The 22,323-nt window shown below is 36.9% G+C and overlaps 1 protein-coding gene across 1 annotated transcript in view; it reads left to right on the top strand.

The window, feature by feature from the left end:
* The first annotated feature begins 10,797 nt into the window (after positions 1-10,797).
* The window catches only part of rdgA (retinal degeneration A), a 248,329-nt gene continuing 236,803 nt past the window's right edge, over positions 10,798-22,323 (top strand). Inside the window, exon 1 of the mRNA XM_074111318.1 lies at positions 10,798-11,070. The gene's annotated coding sequence lies outside the window, so the exon portion shown is untranslated. The remainder of the gene's footprint in view (positions 11,071-22,323) is intronic.

Genomic DNA, 22,323 nt, shown 5'->3' with positions numbered 1-22,323 from the left:
TTAAATTTAAAAACTACGGTTTGAAGGAAAGCTTGCAAAGTTTAGGCAGCGTAACGGCTGCTTACAATTCAAATTCTTAAAATAATATAAAAAAATAGAGAATGAATGGTGTGTAAGACCCCAAATAAATCTTATAGCACCTTGTACTATCGAACCAACTGAATCGTGACCCACTGTTGAACCTTTTCGTAATAAAAGTCAGAATGACATCAAAGCACCTTGCTTGGCAAGGGAATCCATTGTGACACTTGCTATGAGAACGTTCTACGGTGGGTCAGGAGACAAAATGGTTCGACTGTACGTGCGAGACTACTTAGGTATTTAAATGGATAATTAATCTATAGCAGATAAGGCATTCCAGGTTTCAGTTCTACTTCCTTGTACATGGGAATAACAAAAAGGTATACGAGTATATCATTCGGTTATGGTGCCGGTGACGTTTCCGAACACACGTCTCCAGCTGTCACATTCAATTGGGGATTACAAGGGGAATATTACATTTTATTTTCTCACTCAAAGGTATACATTTTCGGCATTTACGAGGAGCTTCGATAAGAAAGCATTCAATATTTCCCCGAGTCACCGTTGAAAATTCGATATTACCGAATAGCCTAGGGCAAATGAGATTTTAATATGCATGACATTAGGTTCTTGTTACGTTTGTGTATTCAAGCGTATCATTGCTAGTACATTGTTCTGTGAATAGCCAGTATTTGCAGGAAGGGCAGGATCTCATTCATCGTTGAATGCATCGACTTAAACTTATTAAAACCTCTTTATTTTGGAAAACCATAACTCTATGTCATTCCGTGTTCTTAGCAACCGTTGTGTTGATTACAAATAAAATATTTACGCTGTCACTAATCCACGATTCTATTTTCTCACTGGGATTCGCGCTGTCATCGTTCATCAACCATTACCTCTCATATTTCGTTTTCTAGAATTTTTTTACCGTACAACGGCAAAAACTACTAGACACTGGCAAAATTGTCCTCCAATGGACAGAGCTATATTTTTTTTTAAAGAAACAACAACAATATTTTCTCACTGAAAAATTAGTTTTATCAATGAGGAGTTAAGAAGCACAATGTCCTATGAAAAGTTATAAAACTTGAATACAAGTTTAGAAGTTCTTGAAATTTTAAAATATTCCAAGTAAAACACTTAAAATTCCAAAAGAATTGACAGAATGAGTAACTTATACTGAATCGCTAAATTTGACACTGAAGCGATTCAATTCCCACTCAAGTTAAGCGTCATGGTACGAAAACCGCTTGAAGTGAGTGAATGAAAATGTCTGTATCGCTGTCGCTGAAACGTGCTTGAACTGAATCGCAAAAGTAACGTCGTGGTACGAAATAGCGATGCAGTTCAGTTTAGAGCCTAAACTGAATCGTATTAAGAGAGCGTGGTAGGCGTGGTACAAACTATTCTATGTCCTTTTCCGGGACTGAAACTATCTGTATACTGAATTTAATCTAAATCGGTTCAGTGGTTTAGACGTGATGAAGTAACAAACAAACAAACTTTCATATTTATAATATACTGGGACTGGGATGGGATGTCACTTCAGAAAAGTATGAGAAAACGTAATAACAATAATTTCTACGAATCGCGTCGTAGCATCTTGGACTAACCCTGTTTATAGTGCTAGATATTTGCTACGAATCCGTAGCAGAAAGCCTTTGAGCCGCTACGAGGCGAGTGCTACGCGTCGCGACACGCTCTACAAAATGAAATTATCGGTTGCCACGCCGATAACTCGCAATAAATGCTAATAAAAATACTCACTGTCTGTTTTGATAAAAAATACTAGTAAAAAAAGCTGTATTGTTTTTTGAGCGATGAATCTGTATTTTGTTTGTGTTACCGTTATCTTATCAGCGGCAACTTTTGTCATCTGCTCATCATCTTAACTTTAATCAAGATTAGCTTAGTGGTTATCAGAGGCCTTATTTGAATTCACAATCGTTTTCACTCGGGCTTGTAAACGTTACCAAATTCACATTATAAGTAACGTTACGTAACGGTAAAATCGTAAAAATACCCCAGTATCGGTATTAATTATACGTTACTTGATAACTTAACATTATGGTAACGTTACCCAATTAACGTTAACAAAGTAAGGTAATGTTTGTTTTTAGTTTTTCCGTGACCTTAATTATAATCGCGAATACATGATATAATCCGTAAAGTATTTTATTTATAACGTAAAAAAAAGAAATCCTTAATTATTATTTGATTCCAATTACATACATATAGTTGTTGAGTAGATTTAATACTATAAACAAATGTGCTGATTTGACACCGCTATAATGTAAAAGTGAGAATTAATCATTTAACGATACTTTTGAATTAACCTCAAATTTATGAACAGCTTATTTATAACGTTACCACTTTTATACCGGTAAAAAATAGTAAAAGTAACGGTACATCGTTTAACGTTAGTTACGATTTAACGTCAAATCTGTTTGACAGCGGTAACGTCACCAACTTTTTAACGGTATATGCGAAGCCCTGGCTTTCACCACTTACTTCTGTCAGACGAGGGTTGATAGAAATGGTGAATGCGATCGCGGAGGTCAGCAGTTTTCGAATCAGGGTACATTAGTAAAATATAAACAATGCCAATACGGCCTCAGTTCTTCTAGAAGCCTGATGGTACGGTAGGAATAAATGCGTCTTTAGGGCCATATCGTTGTCCTTGTATTGTGGTCCAAAATATTATTAGCAGTATGGTACTTAAGTTTTTAATACTTATTTAACATGAGTGTTTACCAGCGGCTTCGCACATGTAAATCATTAAATCCAGCCGCTAAATTGAAATTTCGGTGGTAATTCCCGAAAATGAAATCGTGGTTATCATTGACGTTACATTAGAAACAATCATGTCAAATTTCATGGCTCTAAGCCCAGCGTGCAGCGGTTGTTATTTCGAGATTTTATCCCTATCCCGTAGGAATATCGGAATAAAAGTAGCCTATGTTTTATTCTAGATGTCCAGCTATCCACATACCAAATTTCATCTAAATTCGTCCAGCCGTTTCAGCGTGAAGGAGTAACAAACATAGTCACTCACTCACAAAGTTTCGCATTTATAATATTAGTAGGAAGTAGGATGAAAGCATAAATTAAAATGACAAACAAGATATATACACAAACGAAGTCGCAGGACAAATACTTACTAAAAAATATTACGCTGTTCATCGTCCAACATGTGGAATATTTTCATCGTAACAATTAATTTAATGACAAAACAATGAATGTGTCATAAAACTTGATATTATATTTTGTTTCGTCATGCACAATAATAATTTGATTCAAATTATCTGTATTAAATCGTTTCAAATTGATAAAGTTACGGCTGTCGTAACTGAACAATATATTGTTTGAAATTATAATTTGGCTTTTTAATTATAATTGCAATTTAGCTTTGAATGTAATCCAATAATAATCTGTTTAGAAATTACTTAACTACAGAATATTATACACCAGGTAGGGGAGACGGGGGATGATTGACAATAGGGGTAGGTAGACTAACCAGCAATAACTCTTTAATATCATGAGTTTTTCGTCAACTAGTCAAGACTGAAGATGGCTCTCTGCGCCCCGCTTATTTGTGCGAAGTGCGTTGTCACCAACGCGCGTAGTTTAAAAATGACAGCACGAGATGTATTTTTGTTTTTGTACTTTTGTTTTGTATTTAAGTTTTTGCTTTATTTTTTTTTATTATTGCACCTGTATATATAATTGAAACAGTGTTATTCCAAACATTAGTGTCATAGTTTTTCTTTATATTACATAGCATAGCATTACTTCCCAGTCAGCATCAGCGTTTAGGCTAGCCATGCAGTAGAAATCCGAAATGGCGTCAGGGGCTAGTTGACTAATGTTTTAATACCTACAGACACATGCGAATATACATAAGAAAAATCGAAAGAGTTGATACACCAAAAATCTTGGAAAGAGCTTGCCACACAATATTTACAAGAGCTGATTTAAGCTTGAATACGGTGAGATATATAAAAAATAGGCAAATAATATTTAGTGATGACGAAAACATCACATTGGAAGCTTGTTTGAAGAGCTTATTTTATTTATATACTAGAGCTTCGCACGCGTAAACTATTCGATCTGGTAGTTATATATAGTTGAAATTCCGGGATTTTACAAGATTCCCCTGGGAATTCCCAAAATTTATATCGTGGTCTTCATTGAGGTTGTGTTAAGAACAACTGTCCAAAATTTCAAGGCCATGACTCGTGCCATCACTGGGTAATCCATATTGCTAAAATTTGGTGGAGACGTCGAAGTAGGTAATTTTAGCAATAAATATGAGTAGTGCTCGAAGTCTTGGATAAGTCCCAAGAACAAGGTATATTATATTAGTTATGAGCGAGAATCACGATAGCTTTTTTTATTAGTCTGTAATGTTCCAATGCTTAAAGACTATCTGATACTTGAATTGAAGTGGATAAAATGCTTAAAAGAGTCCTGTACGTTCGTATCAAACAACGCTTTTAAAAAATTACATCTATTACTTATTATGCCATCTCCGTAAATTGGAACTCATCACGTTTTCTTTCGAAACAAATTTTGTATTTTCCTTTTCATTACGCTGTCTTAAACGGATTGTAATAGATTGCTTAATTATATAAACTCTGAGTGGAATACTAAACAAAATGGATGAAATGACAAGGATGAAACAACTTTCAATACCTGCCAATCTTATTTTATGAAAATGTTTGGGCTTGTTCGGGATCAATTGACTTGCTAATGAGTTTTGTAATTATGCGTGGAATTTATTTTCTTCAAGCAACCGGTTCAAAGTTTATATATTATTTGAAATGATATCAAAATCCGGATATTGCATCAGAACTTTTCTTTGACATAAATAGGTAGATAAGTACCTACATATTCGAAGAATGATTAGAGATGTAGAGATTGTTTTATTACATGAGTCATAAGTAAAATGATGTACATCTATGTCATTGCCATCTTATCTAGTTTAAATGTACCTAAATAAACAAAATGTTATGATATGACATACATTATTATATGAAGTAATTAAGCGACCGAGTCAAAACTGAAAAACACGCGTTCTCCCACAGATAAGACCAAGCTATATCGATTGAAAAGTTAGCGCTGTTTCCGAGGTCCCCGAAATAAATAAACATACAAGAATGACTCGTATAAAAAGAGCGCAAAGAAAAAGAGCGTATTCATTAATTGACGCAGGCGTTACTTTACGGAATTCCATTCCATCAATGAGTGAACTAAAAACTTACTATGCTCACCTTATTATGAAGCTTCATCTATGCACAAATGTCTGTTCATGCAGCTCCTTCACTTCCAAACTCTAAGAACACACACAGATTACACAAATCCAAGCATCATCACCACCATACTACACTGACGCGTTTCGAACTCAACCAGAGCTCATCTTCAAAGCAACACAACCGTACACCATGCTATCAGATCTTGTGTGTTACTCTGAGGCCTCCGCAAAGGATGGCTATTTCAATAAATTATTCATGATCAATGAAGTAAACAACTTAACGTTGCTTCGCCGCCAAAATCTTGCACCACAGTTACGAGTATGAGTAACTTATGGCATTCGTTTTGGCCAATCGGTAAGCGTGGCGTGGGACGTCTGCAGACTAGTATTAGTATATAGGTGGAGCAATGATCTTCGTAAGGTGGCTGGCAAGAACTAGATGTGAGTGGCCGAGGATCGTGCTCAGTGGCGTGCAATTCGAAAGGCCTATATCCAGCAGTGGACTAAGATAGGCCGATGATGATGATGATTCGTTTTGTTGGGCAACGGATGAAGGTTGGTTGTTTTGATGGTTGGTTGATTATTCGGATGGTGGTTAGGTAACTACTTAATCCAACTTTGATAATGAGCTAGTATATACCTATGTATATAGTTGGAAACGCGTCAGTGTTCGTTGTGAGTGACTACTCGTATATATTGTTTGAATTGCAAAAGGAGGTGGGCGGGTTCTGCATGTTATACCTAATAAATATAGGTATATGCGTCGCACACACTTGCCTGTGGTGTACGGTTTTAGCGGAGAAGCAAGATAAAGTAGTTTGTTAAGATTGTTTTCATGGTGGATTTGGTTACTGGGAAGCAGATTTCACTTGCGTGCATTATTAGGTAAGGTCTGGTAGTTGGATTGAAATTTTAAGATTTTTCTAAATTCCCATGGGAATTCCCAGGAGTTACGAGTATGTCGTGGTTTTCATTAGCGTTACATGAACACTCGTGTTAAATTTCATGTATCTACTTACTCGTAAACTTAACGGTTTGGAATATTGGGATTAAAAGTAGCCGATGTGTTATTCCAGAGATCCATTTGCTTATTTATTTTGGCGAAATACTTCTTAGGATAAAATGTGTACATTCATATTTTACAATAAATAAAAAAAAATACCAAAATCCACTTAAAACTGTCCATAATAAAACCAACTCAAAAGAAATAAAAAAAATAACAAAAAATGGAGCCGACTACAAAATCCTTGAAAATATTTTACTAGCACTAGGTACCTAGCTCGAAGTCGGTGCCTCAGCACGAGCCAGCAGGAATGGAACAAAAGTCGTCTACCTCACCTTCAGTTTCAATCCATTCTGCTGGGTCGTGCTGAGTCACCGACTTCGAGCTAGTAGGTAGTAAAATATTTTCAAGGATTTTGTAGTAGTTTCCATTTTTTGTTACTTTTTTATTTTTTTGGAGTCGGTTTTACTTTTTGTTAAAATTTTTCTTTATTTCTCACGTTTTAGTGATTCGTAGCCAAAGTACATCTCACAAAGATTCCATGAAGCCAAAACACGGCTTACTTACGTTGTTTTATAACAGAGTTCCGTTGCCTACCTTCCGGCTTCAGCATCAGGTCAGTTCGAAAGAATCATTAAATTAAAGCTCCTTCTTAGTCGCTTATCTAGGTATATTAATGATGATCGTTTATAGACGAGCGAGCATTACTTAGCTTTGACGACTTCCATTGGTCATCTACGGTCTTCTTCATCAGGTCCAGTTTACCAAATGATACTTTCTGAATGTAAATGCTTATATATATGCTTAAAATGCCAAAATCGCCATAGGTGTGCCTATAAAATTTTAGGTTTGCCCTCGATTTCCCTAGGATTCCATCATCAGATCTTGACTTGGTGACAATGAGACCACCTTAGAAAAGTACCCTTTCGAATAAAAAAAGAATTTTGAAAATCGGTCCACAATTGACTGAGTAATCGGCGAACATACATAAAAAAAAATACAAACATTGGAACATAGAACCTCCTCCTTTTTTGAAGTCGGTTAAAAATACGTTTTAGCGTGAAAAACTGGAGTAAACAACCATAGCGTCAAATACATATCAATTTTATTGTTAGTGGCATAAAGGTTTATAGATATTTTTGACGTCTTGGGAACGTACATATATTTATGCCCTTGACTGTACTCACTAAATTTCACATTTATAACATAAGTTGAATAAAAAATAGTATTCACAAACACAATGTACTAAATGTCACACGGTCCACACGTGCCGAGCGTATACCGCAATACATACGTCGACTTACTGTGTATACGGGTAGGTATACCTACCTACGGGAGCTTCATTTAGCCGGCACGGAAAATATTGCGCCAGTTTCGTTACATTGCGCAGCCGCACGGCTATGAATTTCTAAGTATCGATCAACGACGGTAATGTACCACAATCAGCGTGATATTTCTCGTACCATCTGAATGAGGCTCACCATTATACAAGCTTAGGGTAAGACTCAGTAAAACGTCCCACTTCTTTTGAAGTATACTAAAGGAAAGTGTTAGTAAAGGATTTTCAGACTTGTGTTAATCATATTTTTTTTTTTAGTAGTAGTAGTAATACCTATGATATGTGTTAGTTTTTGTATTAAATTCCTTTTTATTTTAGCCCATGCTGGAGCATTTTATTCATCATCATCATCATCCCAGCCTACTTATATACGTCCCACTGCTGGGCACAGGCCTCTTCTCAGAATAAGAGGGCTTGGGCCATAGTTCCCACGCGGGCCCAGTCCAGATTGGGAACTTCGCACGCACCATTGAATCGCTTCGCAGGTTTATGCAGGTTTCCTCACGATGTTTTCCTTCACCGCAAAGTCCGCAAAGCTCGTGGTAAATTTCAAATGTAATTCCATAGTATTTTATTACCGGGTCATTATACAGAAGCCGTGGCGTGCCTTGAGGGTAGGCAGCACAGCACTAGTGTTGTCTACCCTGCTGCGGGAAGCGGGAGGGTGGCGTGCTGCTGCAGGCGCAAACTACCAGCTGTCTACCATGGAATTGACCCACTGCACGCCAATGTACACAAGTGTCATTTGGGGCATATACCTACCTATATGTACCTATAATAAATAATAATAAATATCACGGGACAATTCACACCAATTGACCTAGTCCCAAAGTAAGCTTAGCAAAGCTTGTGTTATGGGTACTAAGCAACGGATAAATATAATTATATACGTATAGATACATACTAAAATACATATTAAACACCCAAGACCCGAGAACAAACATTCGTATTTTTCATACAAATATCTGCCCCTACACGGGAATCGAACCCGGGACCTCAAGCTTCGTAGTCAGGTTCTCTAACCACTAGGCCATCTGGTCGTCTATACCATATAATTATCATAGACCGATTGAGATGTTTAGTAATATACCTAATCACTGTTTTTACGTACGTAAACTAACTAATTTCATTAGCATTTTCTATTATTACAAACGTAAAGTGCACGTGTACTTATCGCCGATGTAATCGGGGACTTTTACGTGGGTGACTGATTTCTTTGGTACTTACTTACCTTACCTAGTTCTAACGAGATGCTTTTTTGTTTTGTCATATGAAAATACTATTCTAAAATGATCATAATCCATTTATTGCTACTAGTCTTTAAAATTGTGGACTACTTGACAAATTACGGCAATAATTTTCTACTGTACTCGTCGTTTCTACAACTCTATTAAGCGCATTTTCCCGCCGTGTAATCGAGGGATGTGAATTCAAATATCTGTCCACTGAGGCCCGCTACAGAGTTTTACCCTACAACTACTGTGCTACATAGGTAGTGTACGTACTTACTAATTTACCTGACTGGGCCGGTCGCACGTAGCACCCGTCTAATTATGTGCCACGTGTAATTCTTGATTATCTTTCGGTTGACCCATATTATTGCGTTTCGTGTCTCGACTTGTGCCCTATATCGTGTTATTATTTTCAGGGCTTGAATAAGTAAATTTAATATAAAGTATTGTTTAATACTGTTCTTTGTTTGTAGTAATACATTTTATGTGATTCTTCGGATAGCAATAAAATGAAAAAAAAAAACATTTTTTATTCTGAGCATTTATTCCTTTACTCATATTCGCTTGTCAAGCTTTTTTTTTTAATGTTTTCCAATGTTAACTTAACATCGTTTGTAGCTAGCTATCTGTAATTTTGTCATTTATATTTTTGAGATAAGCCGTGGTGGCCGTGTGGTTTGAATTATGGCCTCTCAAGAAGAGGATTGTGGGTTCAAACCTCGGTTCGCACCTCTTGAGTTTTTTTGAAATTCATGTACGGAATTACATTTGAAATTTATCACGAGCTTTACGGTGAAGGAAAACATCGTGAGAAAACCTGCACAAAGCTGCGAAGCAATTTAATGGTGTGTGAGAAGTTTCCAATCCGCACTGGGCCCGCGTGGGAACTACTGCCCAAGCCCTCTCATTCTGAGAGGAGGCCTGTGCCTTGCAATGGGACGTATATAGGCTGGGAAGATGAAGAAGAAGATGATTTTTGAGACAAACTAACCAAATTTTGCTGTACCTATCAGGTCTGGATTTTTTTGTGAACTAGGGGATTAGGCCATTCCATTAAGAAAAGAAAACACCGGCGCTATAATTTGTAGAGTCTGCTTATAAAAGTTTAAGTAGGTATGTACGTTTCATTGTTCAGGTAGTACATTCCGAGTACGATCATTTTTAATTTAGCGCACTTGCCAACACAGAGTGTCACATTTTAGTAGCTGATCACTCTAACTCTAACATGCTTTCTCACTAATACTAATTCTATGTTTATAAGAAGTTTTTTTAACTCCGACGTACGGATAAAGTTTATTGATTACCATATTTAATACAACAAAAAGCAGTAAACACAAACATACCTCATCATCCCAGCCTATATACGTCCCACTGCTGGGCACATGCCTCCTCTCAGAACAAGAGGGCTTGGGCCATAGTTCCCACGCGGGCCCAGTGCGGATTGGGAACTTCACACGCATCATTGAAACATACCTAGTTACGAGTATATTTCTTTTAAGATTCATGTGTGAATAAAGTAGGTTAGGGTACTTGTTTGTATTTTTGTACGAAGAAGCAGAAAATAATGAAATTAAATGATGATGTGTGATCTAACATCTTTCTTTTCATAAAGCTATAGACAATTTTATGAACTTCAATATTTCGAACAAAAAGGCTCAAAACGAGGCTGAGTATTTACAAGTGCGATTAGACAGCGATACGCACGCACAAAGCCTCGATAAACACTTAACTGCGCTCAAAAGTGCGAGACGGAATTCGAAGCATTGGAGGCACTAGGAAACTAGGCGAGGGCGGCGATTTTTCCGGCGGCGCGAGCGCGGCAGGGCACGTCGGGCACGCGGGCACGTTGGGCACGCGGGCATCTCGGGCACGCCAGAAACGGGGCACTCCGGGCACGCTGGCACGCGGCACGGCGGCACGGGAACCGCCGTGCGCCAGTCGCCGCTCGGCCGCGCGAAGGGGACGCTCGCTCCCGTACACACGCGCCGCTCCCGCGATAAACATTCCCTACGCGACCCTTCCACGTACTCCAACTTAACAAACAGATACAAATTAATTACAGTAATTTATCGAAAGTTAAAAAATATTTTATAAGTGGGTGCTAAAAGTTTTATCAGGTGCCTGTGCAACGGTCGTCATGTGTGACAGTAACCACGCGGCTGCCGCCGCCGGCTGACCATTTTCGCTGCACCATAATACACCATCACCACGCTAACTGGTAAGCATCTAGATGTTTTATCCAGTACTTATTATCGTACTTAATAAATTATCCCCTAAATTAAGCATCTAAATTTGAGTTCACGAGTGGGTTAAATCATACGGATTGAAAGTAAAGTCGAGATCGTGTCATTAAATTCTCCTCCTTAATTAATTGCGTCAAACACTGCTACTTTGATATTAATGCTTGTATGATTTAATTTCCTTTTTTGCCTCATGTTGTTCAATTTGGACTCATTCAGGTATAATTTGGCGAATACTTTATAGGGCAAGTTTCCCCTCGGTTAATAAAATAGGGGTTCGGCAGGTTAATACGGGTGTGAAGCACTCTAGTTGGTTTAGACGACTTTACGACTTTCATGTGAAATAAGGCCTTTCATTCGGAAAATAGGCCGTTAACACGTTATTTATTTGGTTAACCGCTATTGAAAACAATGAAGGAACTCGATGGCTATGCTGGCATTCAGTAATTAAAGTTTAACGGTACGCATCACAAACAAAATTAAATTAAAGAAAGTTTATTAACTATTAGTTAGAGTCACCAACGCTCTATTTTATTATTAGACGAACTGGCTTTAAATAAAATAAGTTATTGATTTAGACTATAAACCTGTAAAAGGAATGTAATTAAAAACAATCTTACTTTGTAGCAGCGCTACGAAACTCGTAGGAGTATGTCATCGTAGCCCTTCTACGCAATTATCTGTGGATCCTCTCTGATAACAAGGCAACAAGCTAATTTGGTTATCGTAACAAGTCGATATTCTCACTCACCCACCAAGAAAAGAGATAGTAAGAGATAAGTAGTACAAAATCTAAATGGAATAGACGGGGGAATATAATAGCAGATTGTACAACGAGATCATAAAACGAGCCATTTTACCCAAGACGTTCATATCGCCCCCCTAGCCGGTACGGCGAGGGTAGATAGAAAAGTAGAGGGGAAAATGGGTTTAATGCTCGAGTTTTACACTCTGCTTTTCACTTCGATTGCGAAATGAAATAGCAACAGTGGAAACAACTGTTCACTTACTATGTACCTTTTATTTTCATGCATTATTATATAATTATATTTTTTTAGTTTTATTGATTTATTTCGGTCGAATTTTATTTTTATATAAATTAAAAATGATTAAAAAAATACGTAGAAACTTTTTTGTTTGCGGCTGTTGACACCTGATTAACTTGGTCTTAGACAAAGATTTTACTTTACGCACTAGAACATAAAAAGTCATTTCATGTCGCCTAGATCCAGCATAAACACGAACTTTACGAGCATGAGAAGTGAAAATATAATTTACCTACTCGTAGGCACTAGGCACTGACATAAAACCTTAGTTTTTACTGTTAGTCAAATTAGGACAAAGATTTTGAGAATTTTTCTTTTACAAAATTTAAAATCGACATGTACGTTGAATTTTCTTGAAACTACTACTAATTTACAGGTTTCTACAGGTAGACCACACCACACATACTAAAACATTCATAACTTAACTGCAACGAAGCAAGATCGTAACAAACAACTGAATAGGGCCGTAATTAGTAAAACCAAAAACGCTTTAATGCGTTATAGTCAAACAAAAGAAAAGGGCCTATTTACTGAGAGAACGGAGCTCAAAATAAATATTAAAGTGAAAACAAAGGAAACGTGCTAATTAATACCTAATTATGTATTCATTTACTCATCTACTTACATTTGTTTCATTTAAAAACATAAATTAAATCAAAAATAATTCTAGACCGAACTCTTAAAATAATAAGACTGATCATAATTAATGTTTAGGAAAATGGGGATCATTTAAACCTTTTTAAATATGTATGTAAGTAAACAGGCTCAATCTTTCACTCAGCCAAGTTTTTGAAACGATTTTAGCCATAACATTCGTGATATAGGCCGGAAAAGCGTTACACAAGGCAGTGGTTGAAATCCAGCCGTTTTCGTATATTCTAATAATAGTGTTACATTTTCGGTATGTTTCATGTATGTTTAATAAATAACAGAAATAACAAGTAGACGTCATCCGCGGAACCACTTGTTACGCCGTGACGCGTAACAGTGGGTAGCAAGCAGGACGTAAGCTCCGTGACTAATAGTTACATGCTGTAAGGAAACATTGAGTACAGTTAGTAGCAAAAGTAGCTAAACAGTTTAATATACATATACTGAGCGGCAAAAAACCTGGCCCTCGCATGTATGCAGTAATAAGTAATTTTGTATGAAAAGTGGGTCAAATTTGGTGCCGCTGAGTATATTAAAAGCGAGTAGGTAATTATTTTGTCAAGCGCGTGTTTAGATCTCTACGAGATCTTCGACTGATCTCCCAATTCTGTTGCTTCCGTACTAATGTAGGCGTACTATAGAGCGTAAAAGTGAAAAGATAATAATATCCGTAATGTGATGACTTCACAGGCTTCTGGATGTTTATGATTTTAAGGTTAGTTCATGCTGCGATACAATGTGAGTCTATGCGGCACTTTTTTCAGATGTCAAAAAGTAGGTATAGGTAAAAAAATTAAAAAGAGGACCTGTTTTCGAATATGGAACGTTGACTTATCTACTACTACTACTACTACTACTACTACTACTACGGACGTAAGTACGTCACTACTACATACAACAGGTCATCTTCTTAAGTTTTTTACCTAAACTTGTTGACGTATTCTCTCACTGATGCTGCATCACGTCGCGTCGCATCACAGAGTGAACTGACTCATACTCATATCATGCTTATGCTCATATTTTATTAGTTCTGCAGGGTTCGTTTTAGGGTTCCGGAGCCAAAATGGAAAAAACGGAACCCTTATAGTTTCGCCATGTCTGTCTGTCTGCCTGTCCGTCCGTCCGCGGCTTTGCTCAGGGACTATCAATGCTAGAAAACTGTTATTTTGCACGGATATATATGTAAACTATGCCGACAAAATGGTACAATAAAAATAAATAAAAAATTTTTTAGGGTACCTCGCACACTCGCATAGACGTAAAGTGGGGGTGGTTTTTTTTTTCATCTAACCCTATAGTGTGGGGTATCGTTGGATAGGTATTTTAAAACCACTAGGGGTTTGCTCGATTCATTGATTTTTTTGCGAAATATTCAACTTTCAAGTGCAAATTTTAATAAAAATCGAAAAAATTCAGGATGATAGTAAGTACTTATATCAAACTTTCAAGGAAAACTGTAACGGCTAAGTTTGCTTGAGAATTATTAGTAGTTTTACTCTTAAATAGCAGCCTATATTACTTAATTTTTTCGTAATGGCTACGGAACCCTATTTTGGGCGTGTCCGACACGCTCTTGGCCGGTTTTACTTATTTGTTTCTCACTTCGTTTCATTCTTGAATAGTTTGCCTAGTTCATATCAAGCAAGCACTAAGCCTAATTGACGTACATGTAAATGTCCTCAAGACTTTAAGATTTCATTTTTCGCCTTTGAACTACTGAACTGTCGTAAACTGATTGGTGTTAATGAAAATATAGCAATAAGATTCTACCTAACAGCAAGAATCGCTATAAGTTATTATAGCTTATGTTATTTATTCCGTTCACCCGTTTGATTTATGTCATCCATTTATAAATATTTCATCCCTCATTTTTCGCAAGCGAAAACCCCTAATACGTAGACCCCATGTTTAACAACTTACTTTCGAGCGAGTGACGCACGTTTACATTAATAATTTCGTAAATTCCTGTTCAACCGAACACAGCGCACATAACTCCATAGTAGCAGGGGAAACGAATAGCTTTGATTAAATAAACATTTACTTTCAAACGGGTTTTATTGCGTTCAGCGCGTCTTTAATATACTAACGGCTTACTAAATAGACAAATAGCTATGACAATGACTTTCAAGAATTCGGCGATGGGTACGTCGTTTAGTTTTCTACCGACCGGTAAATTTTTCTACATAAGTACACGCTGGGCGCCTCATGTTTTGATGTTGATAAACGTTATAAATATCTCGGCCATCTTGCCATAATCCTTTTAAAGGTCGCCGGTCGCGTCGGATTTCCTCTTCTTACATATTCTATCGAGACGCACTATTGCAGAATTAAAATTAAAAATACCGACATGATACTTCCATTCATTACAATTGCCGTGAAAGGATCGACACGCTCATTAGGTACACTAGAAGCTTTTATGTGTACCGCAAACACAATGTTATTCATTTTAAAAAGCTTTTGTTATAACCGCTTTTGTATTGACGTTGATATTCACTTTGTACGGGTCTACGAGTACACCTTCAAAGTCTTTGGAAAGGCTTTTGCGTCAGTACTATATGTAGAATACGTAACATGGTGTAATCTTTGTGCTAATATAATGTCATGTTAATGTCGGCGGCCGATCGTAAAATCAACCAGATCACGAAATTCCTAGGCATATTGTGAAATGGCGCCATTTCATGAATTGGCTAAGGGTCATCCGACATATCGTTCAAAACTCACCGTTTAACGATTTGCCTAGTGACGTTTAGGCAGATCATGAAATTCCTAGGCATATCATGAAACGCCGCCATATCGGTTCTCGCACTTTGCCGGCCGCTGCCGCGGCACGCTCGCTTCGCTCGGCTCGTGCGTTGTGGTCACAATTCATACTAACCACTCCTCGCTTCGCTCGTCGTACCTAATCTTTTCTTTTTTTCCGGCATATCACGATGTGCCCGGTATAAAGCTAGGAATATCGTCGACTCTAATCGATCTGCCGTATTGTTTCTCAGGCACATCGTAATATGTCTGGCCAACTTTTAGGCATATCATGAAATGGCGCCATTTCACGATATACCTAGGAATTTCGTGATCTGGCGGATTTTACGATCGGCCGCCGACATTAACATCACATACATCTGCCAAAGAAGTCATAGCGAAATTGATCATCAAAAGGTTCCATCCTAGTATATTATGTGATTCAGTTTCCTAGCTAGACTGTACAGTCGAAAGTATCTACCTACAGAGTGTGGGTAGATTGAGTAGTGTGTTAAGGTATCTATAGACCTGCTGAAATTCATGATTTGTTTGTAATCGGCTTATGATGCCTGAACAGGAAATATTGTTTTATTTTCTGATCTCGTTTATTTATAGATAATTAATTTGATTAATTATCACACCGGGTGTCCTGTCGTGATGGTGTACGTTTTCAATAAAATAATTAATAATAAATAAATATTTTTTCCCGTCACCGCGTTTAAAAATACCGTAAACACAAATTAAGGGATTATAGGTACCACATTGTAAAGGACTATAAATAAAAAAAATGTAAATGTATTTTAGCGAACAAAATCCCCAATTTCTATTGGAACGAAAATGAACAAATAATTTCAATTCCTGAATTTTATTTCCACATCCGAGTAAAAATTGTAGGCGTTCAAAATTTAAAATCACTTCATTGGGTATTCTTGGAATTACAAAATTGTTCGATCACCCTTTTATTGCTTCCGTTAATATGCTTAAAACTTGTATGGGTTAAAATATACGTGAAATGTGAGCTAGCAGGTTTCCGAGGACGAGGTAGGTAAATCCTTAAAAATGCTACTCCACCTGTACATTAACATCTAAACTAGAGATCTACTAACTTGTTTTCTAATAATTGAAATGTCACATAAATATATTTTATTTCATGGGTATGATACCCGTAGCTATTTCATAAAATATAATAAATAAATGGAAAAATATAGACTACTTAATATAATCTTGGAAATTGGCAAAAATCACATGAATTATATAGTACATATTTTGGTAGGTGCCTATGGAATGATTGTTTCTCAATTTAAGCTTCCTTGCAAAGACCTAAGAATGTACTTTTTACTTAACAATTACCTCTTAGACTCTTTTTACATTAATTCAGTAAAATCGTTTAGCGATACATTGCTGTGTCATAATCCTAACGAGTTATTTTTTTTTTTTTTTTTTTTTTTTTAATTTATTTATATATTCAAATTACAACTTAGGTACTACACATTATATATTCTCGCCAAACTGCTACGTTTGATGGCGAGACGCGCTCAGTTTTCATGCACTTCTATCCTATCAAACTTATCCTATAATATAAACTAGGTAGGTAGGTACTTAGCAGATTCGCAATGGCAGGTACTTACATAGAAGGTATACATTCAAGGCAAGTCTAGAAGATATTCTTTGAGTCTGATCTTTAACATAGATTTACTTAGTTTAGGACTTTGTCTTAATAAGCTAATTTTATTAAATAATTTTGGTACCAGGTACTGTGAACATCTTTACCATAATAGTTTTTCATTTTTGGCTGTACGAGCTTTTTCTCTCTTACACTCCTTGTGTTATATTTGTTACTAATTAATAATTTGTACATATCACTGTAATAATGCTCTAATCCTAAAAGGTATGTGACTTTTTTATCTATGGGTAGAATTTTACATAAGGAAAATAGTTTATCATAGTCTTTTTCGCAGTCTTTCTTAATCCTTTTACTAACTAAAATTTTATCAGTCTTTTTTGTAAGTTTCTTATATCTGTTATATATGTTTTGAATGTTCTCCCATACACAACCAGACCATAGCTAATAAGTGAGTCGGCAAGAGCATAGTAGACAACCATTAGTGTTCTTTTACTCAATATTCTGTTTAATTGTAGAATTTGCCTAGCACAGATCTTAATCTATTGCACACATCGTTAATATGCGGTTTCCAGTTAAAATGTCTGTCAATGTTTAAACCTAAATATCTGAATGATTCCACATATTTAATTTAGCACAACTACAATTATTTTTGTCTGCATGTAATAATACATGAGATTCGATCGAGCACCGCTACTGGAACAATTTTACTGGAATAGGGCTTCAATCGACTCCGTTTATCACGTATTGCATTTATATTAAGCATCAATGTAGTTCTTTAACTAAATTGAAATGAATTACTTAGTTCATGACACATTACTTTCTGACTCGCGTAGTTTCTAATACAGTATCGGATATAACCGGGTAAACATTTCCGTACTTTATAAGAAATAATTGCTTTATTTTTTCGTATTTTAATCTAATTTTAGTCTCATTTATGATCCAATAGACTTAAAAAGCGAAGTTAACAGTAAGTACAGCATTGAAGTTTACAAAAACAAATCAACCAATTCAAACTTACCAGCAAGTAAAATCACGCAAAACTGCTGTTTCTCTGCAAGTAAGAAAGTGACCCACAATTTTTGTAGGATAGAAAGCCTGAAAATTACAACTTACCGTAGGTATATTGTTATTTCAGAAAATTAAAAAAATAATAATAAAATATTTAACCGACTACAAAAACCATGAAAATATTTTTCTACCAGTCTGAAGTCAGTGCTCCAGCACGAGTCAGCAGGAGTGGACCTATAGTCGTCTACTCTACCTCACACACATACTATACGAATATATTGGCCTTCAATCACTCCTGCGGGCTCGTGCTGATCAAATATGGTCTTCATCATCAGTTCCACTTCACCAAATGATGATTTTCAAGAGCAAATGCACAAGTTATTTAGTAAAATATATCGAAATTACCATAGGTGTCCCTACAATATTTGAAGAGCCCTCGATTCCCTTAGGACCCAATCATCAGATCCTGATTTGGTACTTATGGCACTTAGTTGAAAGCATTCCCAGACCAACAAAAAAATTTTTCAAATCGGTTGATAAATAACGGAGTTCTGAGGTACATACAGCCGATTTGATAACCTCCTCCTTTTTTTTGAAGTCGGTTAAAAAGGTTCCACCCTGGTAACCTGGTAAACTAGTGACTCGACTAGCGAGTGAAGTTGTTAGCATATCTAATTCAAATGTAACATCGAATCACATGGTATTAGTTATTTACTCTTAAAGAAGTCTTGGCCCTCTTTATATTCGTAAGTCGTGCGTTATTCACGATGCGGCATCGCCCGTATAATTGTAAGTAAATATCCTTATCCCAGCCTATATACGTCCCACTGCTGGGCACAGGCCTCCTCTCAGAACAAGAAGGCTTGGGCCATAGTTCCCACGCGGGCCTAGTGCGGATTGGGAACTTCACACGCACAGCAGCAGGTGCAGGTTTCCTCACGATGTTTTCCTTAACCGCAAAGCTCGTGGTAAATTTCAAGTGAATATATTTCACTTAATTTGATTGAAAAAAAAAACGTATAACTGCGACCAACGTTGCAAGCGGATTGGCCGGTCCTAGGTCATCATGACTTTATACTTGGGGCAGATAATAGGTACCATAATTCAAAAGCCGAGTTTGTCTAAGCTTGGCTTTTCACTTACAAGAAAAATCGTGCAAGTTGCATTATATTGCGGCGCTCGATTGACCACTCGTTGGTTTTACGACCTCGCAAAATGCAACTTGCACGATTTTTCTTGCAAGTCCAAACTTGGCTTAATGTCTAAAATGATTTTTTCTACATATGGAAAAGGGAAAAATTATCGCGAAAAATAGTGTTGCAAAAATGTAGCGTTTTACGTTACTACTGACAACTTTCTAATGAGTTTTGGAATTGGATGGCCCATTTACTACTACTCTACTGGTTAATTTTTAGATGTGAAGAGCACTGTTTACTATGAATTGTATTTTCTCTGAAGGTACCGCTACCCCCCAAACTGACTACACGATTTTATTCCGCTGGCACTCGCAGCCGCATGATGAAGATCGATACGAGATTTAGGGGATAAAAAACCTAATTGAGGACGATCTGTACGTGACTTCGGAAATAGAAACTGTGGTGTGGAAGTAATTATTTGTCCGTATTCAACACAATTACCCGGTACGGTCGCTACCTATTCCTGGTTAATGGGTTCTGGAACAAAAGGTGAGCTAAAAAAATTGTATAACAAAAAATTTAACAGACTACAAAAAAAAACCATGAAAATAATTTTCTACCAGTCTGAAGTCGGTCGGTGCCTCAGCACGAGCTAGCAGGAGTGGACCTATAGTCATCTTCCGCACCTACGCACTTTATATTGGGCTTCAGTCACTCCTGCAGGCTCGCGCTGAGGCACCGACCGACTTCAGACTAGTAGAAAATTATTTTCATGGTATTTTTTGTCATCATCATCATCAGCCCGAAGACGTCCACTGCTGGACAAAGGCCTCCCCTTAGAACGCCACAATGAACGACAACTCGCCACTTGCATCCACCGGTTTCCCGCTACTCTCACGATGTCGTCAGTCCACCTGGTGGGAGGCCTGCCAACGCTTCGTCTTCCGGTTCGTGGTCGCCACTCGAGGACTTTTCTCCCCAACGGTTATCTGTTCTTCGAGCGATGTGGCCTGCCCATTGCCACTTCAATTTGCATATTTTTCCAGCTATGTCAGTGACTTTAGTTCTTCGACGAATTTCCGGTTTTTTTTGTAGTAGTTTAAATTTTTCATCATAATAATTTTTTCACGCTTTTTAGTGCAAATAATCGAAGATACAATAGTTGATTATCAACTGCTCGTCACCTTTTACGAAAGATAGCTTTTTCCGATGCAGAGACGTTCATTATTGAGGAGTCCTGGTGCTTTACCGCCCGTTTTACCATATGCATTACGAGGAGCATAAATTGCTTAGCAACTGTGTCAAAGTAATTAAAGTTCAACCCGTGAAATACTTGTTATTGAGTAGTAACTCCGATGGTCAACTGTGGTCTTCATTATCAGTTCCACTTCACCAAATGATGATTTTCAAGAGCAAATGCACGAGTACTAAATATATCCAATTTACTATAAGTAGGTGTCCTTACAACATTATGGGACCTAATCGAAAGCATTCCTAGACGAACGCAAAAAAATACAACCGAATTGATAAACACCTCCTTTCTTAAAGTCGGTTAAAAATTTAAATAGCTACAAGTACATTATCTATCACAAGACTAACCCGATGTCACTAATATTAAAAATGCGAATGTTTGTGAGTGTTTTCTATGTATTTGTATGTATTTCAACTGCCGGATCTAATGGTTTACGCGTACGAAGCCGCAGGTAAACAATAGTAATGTTGTAAATTACCTTTTCACGCTTAGACCGCCGAATTAATTGAACCGATTTAAACAAAAATTTTGTTTGAAACCCTGGAATGGACATACGATAATTTTTATTCCGGAAAATTGGACAGTTCAATTAAATTGCTGAAAAAAATTCTTTGGAAACACTCGGACGCTATCGTTTTATAAAATCTCAATTAATTACGACGCAAATTGAACATTGCTCTTGAAATAGACCAAAGAGATATAGGTACTCGTCTTGTGCTAATGTATCTCCATCTCTAAGCGTTCTTCAAAACAATGTTTCTTTTTGATGTCGCTTCACGATCCCGTGAGTAAGACGAAAATGCTATCAATGCTTGATCCGTTTATCTTCGTCCTATTAACACTCCGGCTGAAGTGTTTCAATGTAATCGATGATCTGTGTTATCAAGATATTCAAGTGATTTATCTCCAAACATGAGTCCCTACCTAATATCAGTGATACATTTTTGTGATTCACAATTCTTGAATTTACTTATATCCTGTCTTACGAACGCAAGTTTGCAAGTGTGTACCCAAGTGAAAGTAATTTTTAGCGTTTCGTAACCAAAATAGCAGAAAAATATGCTGTTGAAATTTTACCATGTAAGTACGTCTTTCCGTCGGCCCGTTTCTCTGTCTGTCCGTGACTTAGCTTAGAGAAGTTACTTAAAGAGTCTTCTCAAGAATTAAAATTGCAGGCACTAAAAATACCAAGTACTAACCACTACTACTTACTACCTAAGGGTTGAAGGATGGTAGGTACTGATTACGAAGTTGAAAGGAAAACTATAATAACAATAATAAATATTATGGGACAATTGACACCAACTGACCTAGTCCCAAACTAAGCAAAGCTTGTACTATGGGTACTAGGCAACGGATAAACATACTTAAATAGATAAATACATACTAAAATACAATTAAACATCCAAGACCCGAAAACAAACATTCGTCTTATTCACACAAAGGTCTGCCCCGTCGCAGACGGATCGCACCCGGGACCTCAAGCTTCGCAGTCAGGTTCTCTAACCACTTGGCTATCTGGTCATCCCTACTTTTTACCTATCAAAATAACTATCAGAGCTACTTATGTAAAAAGTACCACCAAAACGGACCCGGTATTAAATTAAATAGATATTGTCATTGTAAGGAATTCTAAATTGCGCGTTGCGCGTGTCTCGCTCTAGGCAAGTTTATTTTGTACCTTTGTACTGTAAATCATGAGCAAATATTGTCAATCACAAAGCGATGAAAATAGATTTTTTTTTATATTAAATGCAAAAATCTTTTCATTTTCA

Source organism: Choristoneura fumiferana, chromosome 2, assembly GCF_025370935.1.
Source record: "Choristoneura fumiferana chromosome 2, NRCan_CFum_1, whole genome shotgun sequence".
Lineage (NCBI taxonomy): Eukaryota > Metazoa > Arthropoda > Insecta > Lepidoptera > Tortricidae > Choristoneura > Choristoneura fumiferana.
This window is presented reverse-complemented; position numbering and strand designations above follow the sequence as displayed.